The following is a 14,227-nucleotide window of genomic DNA, read 5'->3' as shown; positions in this document are numbered from 1 at the left end:
TTCTCCTATGTGATTTCTAGCGAAAAGACTATTCTTAATGTAATATGGATTTCTGAAAAATAATCAAGATAAAACAAAATCAAGCATAATAAATAATAAAATAAAGAAGTAAAACTAAAATAAATCATAAAATCAAAAAATTAAAAATAAAAATAAAATCAAAAAGAGAAGGGAAAAATCAAAGAGAAGAATAATGGAACAAAGAAATAATCTAAAACAAAAAATAAAGTAGATTAAAAAGAAGAAATAATTAGAAACAAACAAGAGTGATTCATATTGATTTATCTATAACCCACACAGACATACTCCAGAGCGAGAGTTTCAGAGCGATCCGGATTCGATCTCTGCGACAGTAATGGCTCCTCGCCTTAATCGCGTCTGCCAAACCTTCGATGACCCCATAAGCCAGAAGCCTGGATCCGCATGACTAGCACTGGTCATCTTCGCGCTGGCGAGAGTAAGGGTTTCATGTCATTTGCTGCAATTAGGGTTTATAAGAAGAACGGAGGTTCGAATCTGGTCGGATCTGATGCATATTGTGTCTCCTCAGGCGGTGAATATAGCAACTAAACCCCCGATCGACTCAAATGGGTTGGCTATGCTTTTGAAATGCTCACGGATCGGACACTTGACAGTTTGCTCTGTGTACGCCGTCCTTTTGGGGATAGAGAAGCTGTTGCAGAACTTAGTAGACAAATTCCCTGTGTTGATTACTAGTTCCTTCCTATATTTATGGGCTTCTGGAACAGAGATCGGTGCTGCCATAGCACTACAAACCAGAGAAGGGGGATATAATGAAACAGCACAAAGTCTCCATAGGAAATCGATAACAGAGCCGGGTGAATCTGAGGTGAGGTCAATAATTTGGCCCCAACTCGACCCAGAAAATGAATATGCAGCAGAAGATCGATCCCCATTCAAGTCCAAGGAATGCACTTTCCTCCTGAAACGGGGTGATTTATATGAGGCAGTACATAGATCCATTGCAAGGTTAGAACTTGGAGCTTACGAGCCAGCCGACTACAAGCGCAAAGGCAAGAGATCGGCTATCTCGCCAGAAGAGGACGAGTGTGTTAGGTCACGGGACGCGCGGCCTGCTCACCAACAGCCTCCGTTTGGCCATGGATTGCAGTATACAGCACAGACTTGGGGGCATGAGACAGCCAAGATACCCCTTTGGATTGAGCTTCAAGTCAAAGGCACTGAAGAAGAATAGATCGGCAAACAACATGCAGGTAAAAACCTCTGATCCATCACTGACCAAATGGTTTTAATACCTAATAAACAAATCAATCTACACCAATCTTGGATCTGGATGCCTGATAACAAAAAGGCTAACAGATCTGGATCACAGTCTCAGATCATAGATCGGAGCAGGCAACAGAATGATTCGATGATTATGACGAATCAACGAAACATCCAAACAACACCTACATCGGATATGCTTGAAGGAAGAAAAAGTTCTCTCTTTATCAGATCCATGGGAGGGAACACAATATGCATCAAGATAGGGAAATGAGAGGTGACAAAAACACTCAAACAGAGCATACAAGAAAGGATTGGAATCCCACCATGCAAACAACTCCTCTTCTACATAGGGAAAGTACTGCAGGAGGAGCACAAGCTAATGGAATACAGTATAGGAAATGACTCAACCATTTGTCTTAGCGGAGGCTGTTCCGGCTCAAGTTCAAAAGGACTTGCTTCCTTCAAAGATGCAGTAAAAGGGAAGATGGAACCACAAAAGAAACCAGAACAGCAAGCTACAACACCAAGGGCCTACATTGTTGAGTAGACAACACAAAACCCTTCATTAACAATCGCCATACCAGAGGTAAATGAAATACATGTTGATTATTTAACTAAAGCAGTGATATACAGGTTCAACGGTTTTTGGCCCAAACCGGAAGCCCTTCGTCAATGGATTTACTCCATATAGACAGAAAACTGTGATATCCATCTCTATTCAAAGGGATTCTTTATTGTCAAATTCGACACCATAAAGGACAAGGAATATGCATTGAATGAGGGACCATGGTTTTGGGGAAATGCAGGCCTTTTTATGAAATCTTGGTTCCCGAATTTCGATCCAAACAGCATGGTGGTCTCCAAAATGCTAGTGTGGGTAAAATTATTTAACTTACCTATACACTTTTGGCATTACAAAGTATTGGAAGGAATCGGCAACGCCTTGGGGACATTTTTAAAAGTAGACAATGAGCGCCTATCCAAGGATATCTACACTTTTGCCAGGATCTGTGTGGAGGTTGATCTCAGTCAAGGCCTACCAGATCACATTCTCTTACTCCATAATGGAAAGTAATGGGCACAGCCACTCGATTATGAAAACACTGCCTTTCGCTGCCGCATATGTTGACAAACTAGTCATCTTCAGAGTGCATGCACACAAAACAAAAAAGATAGGAAAAGAAGACAACCACCAAAGCCGAAAGGATGGCCATTTTCAGTCGCATGGGCAGAGGATATAGAAGAGGAAAAGAATGCAGAAACCACCAATATACTTCAAGAAGCTAAAGATGGAAGGAATAATCCAGAAATCAGCAAAGAAAACTTTCCACACCACTTACAGAATAATGAAAATCTGATTGAATATGCAACAGATCCAAATGTAAGCAACCCACAGCAAAAGTATGAGACTCCAGGATAGGAAATTGGTGGCAGCGAGCAAGCATACTCTACAACAAGCTCAGATTCTGAAAAAGACATTGTGGCTGCCACAAACGAAGCAAAAATGACTATTGTAACAACCACGCCAAACAATGAAGGCTGGCGAAAAGTGGAAAAAAAGAAAGGTAGGAAAGCATAGATAGACAGTAAATTGATTTTTAGATCCTGTTATTTGCAGGACAAGTTTTGTTATAGCATATGCTATTACAACATCTACAACATGTAATTTTACTCAATATTGAACAAAAATTAAGATTTTTCCAGTGGAAAAAAATAAATAAATAAAATAAAATTAGAAACAAACAAAAGAAAAATAAAATGAAGAAAAATTAAAATATAAGATTAGGCACAAGAAATAACAATAAAGAGAATAAAATAAATTAAAATAAATTAAAGAAAAATAATTAAAATAAACAAAAATAACGAAGATAAAGAAAGAAAAGAAAAATAAGGAAATTAAATAAAATTAAACAAATTAAAGTAAGAAAAGGAAAATCAAGTAAGGTAAAAATAATAAAATAAAATGATTAAAAAATAGTAGGAGTATGAGTCCAAAACACAAGTAGTGGCAAGATGAGAATGTGGGCAATATGAAAGAGGAGCAAAAGAAAGAAGAAGGGGAGGAAAAGAAAGAGATGGGTGGAAAGTAAAAGGGAGGGTTTTTTTTTTATAAGGGGATAGGGAGAAGAGATAGGGAGGTTATTAAGAAGGGAAGGGAAGGGAGAAGTTTTAGGAGGAGTAAGGAGAGGTTAAATGAGAGATTAAAGGTATCCAACTATTGTTGACCTCAGTGCCACTATCCCTGTTCATATTGTTGGGATGTTTAATGTCCAAAGCTTCCCTAAACTTGCGCTTGAAATAATGACATTTTTTAGTGATAACCTTTGCATTTTCAAGACACAAGTGGTGCTTCGTCAAAGTGGAACATATTATTTATTTCCTTATGTTAGCTTCATGTTCCTTGAGCGAAAGACTGACCAGTTTCCCCAATATAACGTTAACGTCCTTTGCTTATCATTGCCAGCTTTTATTTCTTAAAAAATAACCACGGCGTTGAGCGGCCAAATAAATCAACATTACGCGTGCCAACTGAGGAAAGAGCGCGTAGTGGCAGGGCACGTAATATACAGTGCCAACTGGTCAACCTAACTGGCCAACTAACAAAAAGACGTCCTCACATTTGAGGGGAATGGTAAGAAAAACAAAACGTATCCGGAATTGAATTAGCTTCGTTGGCGTATGGAATTCGAGGTCTAGTAATGCCAAGTCGATGGTATTACTTTAAATACAAAGCAAATTCAGAAATTAATCAAGAGATTAATGCAATCTGGAATGTCTTCCAACCGTGGAATTTTTGTCTAATTTAATTTTAAAACCACATTTGATCTACCACGTACCTAAATCGTTGTTGTTGCCTTACCAAAGATTTGGGCCCTTCCAACATATGAAAAGCATTGAATCTATACATGCATTGGAGTCTACATATAGATTTGTGTTGCTTCTGGGACTCCCAAAATTGACAAACCTACTTTCCTTTCACATGATCATCCAAGTCTTCTATTCCTTGATAGCCCTGTTGTGTTTGAGTAATCATCCAATTCTTTTATTCCTTGGTCGATGCTATCCTTGAGTAGGGGGAGTCCATTTTTTAAATCTTTCCAGAAGAATCCAAACCATCACCCACTTCTCAAAATTGATTTTTCCATTTGCTAAGGCTAGGGAGAGTGCATTTTTAAAATATTTCGAGAAGAATCCAAACCATCACCCACTTCTCAAAATTGATTTTTCCATTTGCTAAAGCCACACCCTTGTCCTCATTATTTCAAATAATGAGAGGACCAATATAAAATGGCATAGTTTTGAATATATCTCACCCAGGGATATTGTTAAAATATGTATCTTTCTCAATATGAGTGCATAAATAAACTTCAAAGAAGTTTAAATGATAAAGCTATGTTCAAAAAGCTCATATTCTTAACCAGAACGCTCTAACTTTTCAAATTACTTATATATCTGAAAGTTACAAATTTTAACCTTCCATATTTCTAATTACTTTTTATTTAAATGATTATGTAAAAGTATAATGAAAATTTTGTGGATTTTTTTTTCCTTCTCTATAATATTTGATTGGAGGGTGGTTTAATGGTTACTATAATAGCAGCTAATAACTTAGTGAGGTTTATTTAAACTTTATGTTCAAGTAAAAGAGAATAAGAGAAGATAAGATTTTGTTAGAACAAATTGAGTTTATTTGAAATAGGTTGTTTGAACCAATTGAGTTAACTTGGAAATAGGTTGTTTGAACCAATTGAGTTAACCAATTAGGTGTAGACTTGTTTTTAGCTTTATACTTATTTCCTTATCTCTAGTTACCAATATCGTATTAGAAACGACATTAAAGTTGAGATTGTTTTTCAAAATACACAACAAAGTCACTCAACCAATAAGGAGGTTCTATTTTATTATAGGCCTAGTGGATTAGCTCAATTAGTTGGATTAGTTCATTCAATTTGAACAATAATAATATCCCCATGGGTTAGCTCAATCTATTCAAATGAACTGTTTCAACGTGGAGTTCATCATGAGTTCTTCAGTTTTAGTCCAACTCAAGGTTGGGTCTACTTGATTCCCATTGGGTTACTAGCCACTATTGTGGTTGGCGGTTGAGTTTCTCTCCATCCAAATATTTTGAAGAAAACAAGAGGATCACATGAGGCTTCCTTCGAAATGTTTATGCCACCCCTAAGTTTACAATGTGGCAACATGGGTAAAGGAAAGATACTACCTGATTTGTTTGTCACTCAACCTAATACTCTTAACTCAAGTAATTCCCACACCATTAGGTACTCTAGCCACCTCATCAATGGTTCAATCAACCACAAACCTATAGTATGCATAGACACCTCAATTGACTATTGAGGCACAGAACTCAAATTTCATTATTCATTGTCAAATCAAATTTCCAATAGTGAATAGAGTTTGACCATTCAACATTACATTATATAAAACTATCATGAAAAAATAATAATAATGAGAAAATAAACAAAAGAATCATTATAGATTCATGATCATGTCTCTTAATGATAGTTCTATCAATTAAAATCATTCCCTTATCATTATTCATTACAACAATAGAATTCATAAATATACTTTATATAAATGTGAATATGTGAATAATTCATACACAAATTATACCAAATTATCTTTTTTTCATGAATTTTTCCATCAAATTAGTTGAAAAGGAGGGATTCATTCTCTAACAGTAGGAATCAACTACGAGTTTGAACCCCAAGATAGTTTTTGAGACCACCAAGGAGAAGAAATTATCTATGGAACTCTATTTCACTCAACCCAACCGACAACCCTCATGAATTCAAAGAAAACTAGACCACTACCATCATTACTCTCCTCCATTCCTTCCATCCGTCTTGTACTCAATCAAAATCTTTTTCCTCTCAAACAACCACAACATAAGAGAGTACTTGTCCTTCTCTATTGAAAAATTCCTTAAGAATCGATCCCCTTTAATCCTATAGTGAAGGTAGGGTGAATCTAATCCATTGATTTCTCTCTAGGAACTTGTAAGAATAGAGCATTAGATCGACTATGGAAATCCTTGGCATAAGTAGAGGCCAATGTTCAATATTCTTCTAATATTTATTGAAAGTATACCCATGGGAACCATATGGTCCTTATAACATGAGCATGCGTAGGAGAAGACTGGGAGAAAACATGGATTAATTTGTGGTTGAATGGGTGGAAATAAGATGAACTTACCTTAAATAAGATCTAAAACCCTCTTCCCAAGGATATGACAACATGTACATGGGTACACGTAATTCAAAGGTTAATACCCAATATTTTAAGGAAGTGTAAACCCCCCCCCCCCACATTTACTCAGTTTCACTGCCATGCCAGGGTAAACATGAGACAAAGAGTTACTATGACATGATCCGACCTCCTAGATTCATTTAAGGAAGTGGAGTTGGCAGCTAACCACATACTGACATCCTACATGGGCTATAAGTCACTCAAGGGTTGAACAACCACCTGAGGTGGCCAAACCCTAGGATGGACCCCCTTTTTTCTACTTTAGGCCCACGACCGTATCGACAACAAGGCATTCTTATGGTTGGAAGGCTCCAATTGCATGCACAACATTGCATCCATGGCAGTGGTAGCCCAATTTCCCCAGTTCTTAGTATGCAGTCTCGGGATCAATGCCACCTTTTCAGGCCTGCCTCCAGACCACCGCCCAAAATTTCCTGAGACTTTTTAGAATAATATCTAACATGGAAACAAAGTTGAACATTCTATATTAACTCAAAAATTGACCTAGGCTGACTAGAACATACTAGGAATTTCTTCAAACATGTGGAAAACATGTAAGCTATAGGCCATGAATGCATATCCGATCACAAAAGTCTGAGATTCAAATGAGAATCATCAAAAGGGCCTTATGCCCTCTCCACATAGATGTAATAATATGTATTAGTCCATACATTCATCAATCGATCAATAGCTAAATAAGTCATGACATAAGCCACAGAAGATACACATCATATGAACAACATATAACTAGAAAATAACCAGCATGTACACCATGGCATCCCACCCATAATATCACCAACATATTGCCAAAAGTTATACATTAACCACAATAGAAGAATAGCTCTTATTAACATATCAAATTCCAACCAAGTCAGGGACTTCCACGTACCACCCAACCATTGATTGGGCTATAAAAAATCTCTCTTTTAGCCAATCACCCCCTCACCATATTCCAAGTATGAATGTGGTATCTCATGGAATAAATAAATAAAAAAACCAAAACAGGGTTTCCAGAGGCCAAGCCACCTCAACCCTCAACTATTGATTCCACCTCACGGTTAGACACCACTAACACCAACCAGATCAGTCTCTACCCAAGCTATTTAGGGCTCTAAGAACTAGTAACTCAAACTACATCCTTCCAATGCTCCATAGCATTTTTCCAACCTGGCTCCAAGGACTAGTAGCTCAACCCACCAAGGGCTCCAGAGCGTTTGTCCCAACCTAGGCTCCAGGACTACTAACTCAACCCAAGTTGTTTTAGGGCTTCCAGAGCATTTGTTCCAACTCACAACCATAAGGAATTATGAGCACCAACCATAAAACAATCAAGTGGAAAACCCACAACACCATGACTATCCAGGAAATGGAAAGGCAAGGATAAAACCACTGTCAATCCAGGAAATCCTCCATGCCAATGATAGAACATAACTAGATAATCACATGCATATACCATGCATCCATAAATCCACAAGGAAATCTCACATGCAACCTGTAACCTGCAAAATTATCCAATTGTAGTCGTTGATCCACCCATTTCCTTAAACTTGCATGTTTTCCTCTGCCTTCTTTCTCCAAATCCAAAGTATGCCCAAGTGCTCTAAGAATGCTCCAAGAAAACTCTAAGTGTGCAAGAGTATGAGAGAGTGAAAGAATAGAAGAGAGCTCCAAGCTAAAACTGACAAATGGTTTTGAATTGATCCTCAAAAACCTTTTTATCATTGAGGCCTTTATTTTCTTCATTTTTCCTTAATTTTCCTTCAATTTACCTCTCATACAAATTTGTGACCTTTCATCTCCCTTTTCTCATATTTTCCATTATTTCATAATAAAATGCCGATTAATTCCACTTTGCCTTTGCTAATTTCCATAGCCATTTATTAATCACAAGTGATACCCATCACTATGTTTTGTCCAACATTCAGCTTGGAATACATGTCCCTATAGGTTTTAACCCCGTACATAAATTACCTGCATAAGAATTCTAAAACACATAAAATAAACAATGCGAGAGCATAACACATAAAACACATATACACAGAGATTTCCCTTGGATCCCAAAACCAGGACTACCAGCTTGATTTTTCATTATGTTCCTTTCAATGTTACAATACATATTTATACATGTCGAAGCATCCAATACCATGGACCGAAAACCATTGCATCCAAAACCATGGACCGAAAACCATCGCGTCAAAAACCATGTGCGAAAATCATGCACAAAACCATAGGTAGGTCCGCCCAACCTATCATAGGGTCCAAAACCAAAATTTTCTGGGGCACTGCCTCAGACCCCATAGAGTGGGGTTACCTGCACCCCTCAAACCCCCTATGACTCCCCCTGCTACACAATCGGTGCAATGAAGGGGGGGCTTCGCCCCCCTTCTAACTCCTCAGTTAACTATGTGCGCTAATCATGGAAAGAATATAACACAACCCAACATTCTCCCACTTGTTGTTTTCTTTCCAGAGGGGGCCACAAGAGAGCTTAGTCATTTATCCAACCTTGTAATGCCCATTGTTTCTATACACCAAGAGAACTTCTCAAAGCTCACATATTTTGTCAATGCATCTGTAATATTATTCAAAGTTTCCACCTTTACTAGCAACACCTTTTTGTCTTCTATCATATCCATCACAAAGTGATACTGAACATCAATTTTCTTTGCCTTTGAATGGTAAGAAGGTTTGTTTGCCAAGAAAATTGCACTTTGGTTGTCACAATCTATCCTTATAGCTCCTTGTACTAACCCCATACTTGAACATAATCTCTACAACCAAACTGCTTCCTTGCTTGCATGAGTGGCTGCCATGTATTCTACCTCTGTAGTTGATAGTGCCACTACAGATTGTTTCTTACTCATCCAACTGACTGCACCTCCAAATAGGTTAAACACATACCGACTTGTAGATCTTCTCTGATCCAGATCTCCAGCCTAGTCTACATCAACAAAGCCATGAATATCTAATACTTTATCCAATCTTGGTCTTCTTTGGTAGCACAAGCCATAACCACTATTGCCATGCAAATACCTGAAAACTCACTTCATTGTTGTCCAGTGCTCCTCCCCTGGTTTTGACATAAACCTGCTCAATACTCCCACTGCATGTGCAATGTATGGTCTAGTACAGACCATCGCATATACCAGGCTACCGACTGCACTTGCATATGGAACAAGGGACATATCATCTTCCTCTTCTTGTGTCTTGGGACACTATTCAACAGATAACTTTACACTTGCAGGAGTAGGAACCTTCGCCGGTTTACTATCTTGCATATTAAACCTCTGTAATATTGTCTCGACATACTTCCTCTAGTTTAACAAGAGCTTCCTCTTTGCCCAATCTCTTTTAATTTCCATGCCCAAAATATAGTTTGCAGCACCAAGATCTTTCATGTCGAATTTTGAGGACAATTGGGTCTTCAAATCGTGGATAATTTCTTTGTCATTTTGAACCAACAACATATCATCCACATATAAGACGAGATAAAATAACACGGTCACCAATTAATTTAAAATACACACAGTGATCTGCTTTGCTTCTGGTGAAGCCAAATCCCCGTATAAATGTATCAAATTTCTGATACCACATCCTTGGTGACTGTTTTAACCCATACAAAAACTTCTTTAACTTGCATACTAGTCCTTTCTTACCCTTCACCGCAAAGCCTTCAGGTTGCTTCATGTAGATCTCCTCTTCCAGATCCCTGTGAAGAAATGTTGTCTTCACATCCATTTGTTCTACCTCAAAATCAAAAGCAACAGCAATAGATAAAAGTAATTTAATAGAAGCTAGCTTGGCAACAGGAGAAAAAATATCACCAAAATCAATTCCCGGTACTTAGGAATAACTTTTTGCTACCAACCGAACTTTGTATTTCTCCACCTTTCCTTTTGCATTTGTCTTCGTCTTGAATATCCATTTGTTGCCAATGGGTTTCCTTCCAGCTGGAAACTCCACCAGATCCCAAGCCTCATTTTTGTGCAAAGATGCCATTTCATCAACCATGGCCTCTTTCCAGAGTTTTCCATCCTTTGAATCTACTGCTTCCTTCATAGTTCCAGGATCATCATCAATAATAGATAAAGCAAAATTTGAACAGAATGCAGATGGACTATACCTTTCTGGCTGCCTTCTTTCTTGAACTGACCTTCTCACACCTAGAGTTTGTGGCTCTTCATCTTCTGATTCCTCCTCTACTGTAGACTTTGATTCTTCCTCCTTTAGCTCAAACTTTATCTTTTCAAGTTCCTTTGTGTTAGGCCCCTATACTACTAGTGTAACCCCTTATTGTTATTAGTATAACCCACTTATTATATTGATGTACCCATGTAGTGCCCATATTGTTACTATTGTGCCCCATAGAAGCCCACTATTGTTATTATTGTGCCCTTACATTATTATTGTTATGTCGGCTCTGATTATGTTATAACCCCTTAGACTCCTATATATAGAAAGGAGGTCTTTTCATTTGTATCATCCAAGAATTGTTCATTTATGTAATGTAAAGGAGGTTTCCCCCTCGAAGAGGCTGAATTCTAAGGCGTTGATCTATCTTTTCTATCTTTTCTTGAGCTGGTTTCATAACATTTGGTATCAGAGCTTTGGATTCTAGGGTTTCGCTGCTCCAAACAGGTCATCGTGGCATTTTCACTATAACTTTTTGTCTGTGACGTTTCAGAAGTCGCAAAAAAAAAACCCATTTGAGAAGAAATCGTGCTGAACCTTGGGTCTGAATTTCAGAGCTTTTCGCGCGATAGTTTCGGAGATATGATCTGAGAAAGTTGGTCTTTTTGCAGACTCTTGAATTACACTCAAAATAGGTGACCTGGGGAAAATCGTCATAACTTTCTTTCTGAGCATCGGATTGAAATTTTGTAAGAAGGTACAGAAAGAGGACGGACTGTAGTTTTCTTTTATATATTTTTCAGATCCAAAGGTTGAAACAGTGACACGTGGCACTTCATACAATTTCGCTCTTCTGGAAAGGTCTATAATCAGGTCATCTTGGGAGATTGTGCATAACTCTTTCTTGGAGAATCCAATTTGGATCAGACTGGTGGCATTAGAAAGAGGACACAGAGGGCTACTATAGTTCACAATTTTAGAACTTAAAGATCTGAAAGTACAGAGTTACAGTCATTTCAAGGTCGAGCTCCTAAAATCAAGAAAAAGCAAGATGAGGAAGTTTGATGGCAAGGATCCGGTAAATTGGATACTTCAGATGGAGCAATATTTTGATCTACATGGTGTACAACTGTTACAAAAGGTATGTATTGCATCTTCATATTTAGAACCAGATCAATTTTTATGGTATGAAGGGCTTTGTTCTCGTAAAAAACTTGTTACGTGGTCAATTTTCACGAAGGAAATGATAGCACATTATGAGGATACAAAGAGCAACATCTTCTTTAGAGCAACACTACAACAATTGGAAAGATTAAAAGGGCTTTGTGACATAATGGAAAGAAAAATTATGGAAACCAGGAAGCATACCCCTCACATCTATAAAGATGAAAGTGTTGTTTCTCCTAGCCTTCCACAACCTACAGGGGTTACACCACAACAATTGGAAGAAAAAAGAGAAAAAGGGCTTTGTTACAATTGTGATAGCAAATGCATTAAAGGTCATAGGTGTGCTGAGAAGAAATTATTTTACATAGAATATGAAGAGGAGGAAGAAAATGATCAAGAAACATTAAAAGAAGAGGATATACGCCAGGACACCACCCCAGAGAAAGAAGAAATGAATCAGACCATATCTTGTAAAGCATTGGCAAGAATTACCACTCCTCAAACTATCAAGATAAAAGGACACATCAAGAAGAAAAATGTTCCAGAAGTGAAAGATCACATTGAGCATCAAGAAATGAATCCGACCATATCTTGTAAAGGACTGGAAGAAATTACCACTCCTCAAAAGATAGAAGGACATATCAAGAAGAAAAAGGTTCAAGCAGAGAAAGATCACATCAAGCATCAACAGCAAGTTCTCCAACTTTTAAAGGATAACGCCACTTCGGTGCAAAATCAAACGAAACAACAGGTAAATCAACATCATAGTGAAAAATGTTTTGATGTAGGTGATTGGGTATTGTTACTGCTACATCTCAAGCAAGCTATTTATGAGAAGGAAATGTTGGCAATACTACATGCACTTAAAAAATGGCGACCTTACCGAATGGGAAGACTCTTCAAGGATGAGGATGTGGAAGCATTGTTTTGTGCTATTTATATTATCCAACCAGATTGGATAAACGAAGCAAGGGATGAATGGAAGAAGGACAAAGAAGTATGGCCACTTATGCAAAAGATCCCAATTCAAGCAATATTGCCAGAAATTGAAGAGGAAGGAAAAATCATATTGGAACCTGGAGCAGTCACAGAAACAAGAACCCGACAGCTACGAAATCGATCAATTTCAGAGTATCTCATCAAGTGGAAGAACTTACCTACTGAATATTCCACATGGGAGGACAAGAATTTTATACAGAAGCATCAAGAACTACTCAAGCGTTGAGGACAACGCTTTTTGAAGGAGAGGGGCATGTTAGGCCCCTATACTACTAGTGTAACCCCTTATTGTTATTATTATAACCCACTTATTATATTGATGTACCCATGTAGTGCCCATATTGTTACTATTGTGCCCCATAGAAGCCCACTATTGTTATTATTGTGCCCTTACATTATTATTGTTATGTCGGTTCTGATTATGTTATAACCCCTTAGACTCCTATATATAGAAAGGAGGTCTTTTCATTTGTATCATCCAAGAATTGTTCATTTATGTAATGTAAAGGAGGTTTCCCCCTCGAAGAGGCTGAATTCTAAGGCGTTGATCTATCTTTTCTATCTTTTTTTGAGCTGGTTTCATAACACTTTGGTTGGACTTCATGTTTAATAACATCTTTCACCTCTCTAACACCACATCTTCGTTGTACACAACCTTTCTTGTTACTGGGTTCCAAAGCTTATAACCCTTTAAACCATCCTTATACCCAATAAAGATGCACTTTTCAGATTTACTATCCAACTTGGTTCATTTCTCCTTTCGAACATGTATATATGCATCACATCCAAATACCCTCAGATGTGAAAGAGACGGTTTCTTACCAGTCCATACATCTTGTGGAGTTTTATCCTCCAACGCTGATGAAGGTGATCTGTTGACTAGGTAACATGTTGTCTCCACCGCCTCTGCCCAAAATTCCTATCGTAACCCGACACCACTAAGCATGCTTCTTGCCCTTTCCATCAACGTCTTGTTCATTCTGTTTGAAACTCCATTTTGCTGAGGTGTAAATGGAATAGTATTTTATCGTGCTATACCACACTTCTTACAGAATTCTTCAAATTCCTTACTGCAAAACTCTCCACCGTTATCTGTCCTTAGCACCTTTATCTTCTTCTCTGTCTGGTTTTCCACCAGAGCCTTGAATTCTTTAAACCAGTCAAAGACTTCAGATTTCGTCTTAAGGAAATATATCCATGTATTCCTTGAGAAGTCATCTATAAATGATACATAGTACATCGACATACCCAGTGATGGAACCTTCACAGGTCCAAACACATCACTATGCAGAAGCTCTAATATATGTTTTGCCCTCTTACCACAAGAGGGGAAGCTCACTTGATTATGCTTCCCATATACACAATTTTCACAGAAATCAAAATCCAGAGAGCTATTACTCATACCTTCTAC

The sequence above is a fragment of the Pinus tabuliformis genome, chromosome 4_1 (assembly GCF_031772625.1).
Source record: "Pinus tabuliformis cultivar Carrire ecotype Pingquan chromosome 4_1, CPIR1, whole genome shotgun sequence".
NCBI lineage: Eukaryota > Viridiplantae > Streptophyta > Pinopsida > Pinales > Pinaceae > Pinus > Pinus tabuliformis.
This window is presented reverse-complemented; position numbering follows the sequence as displayed.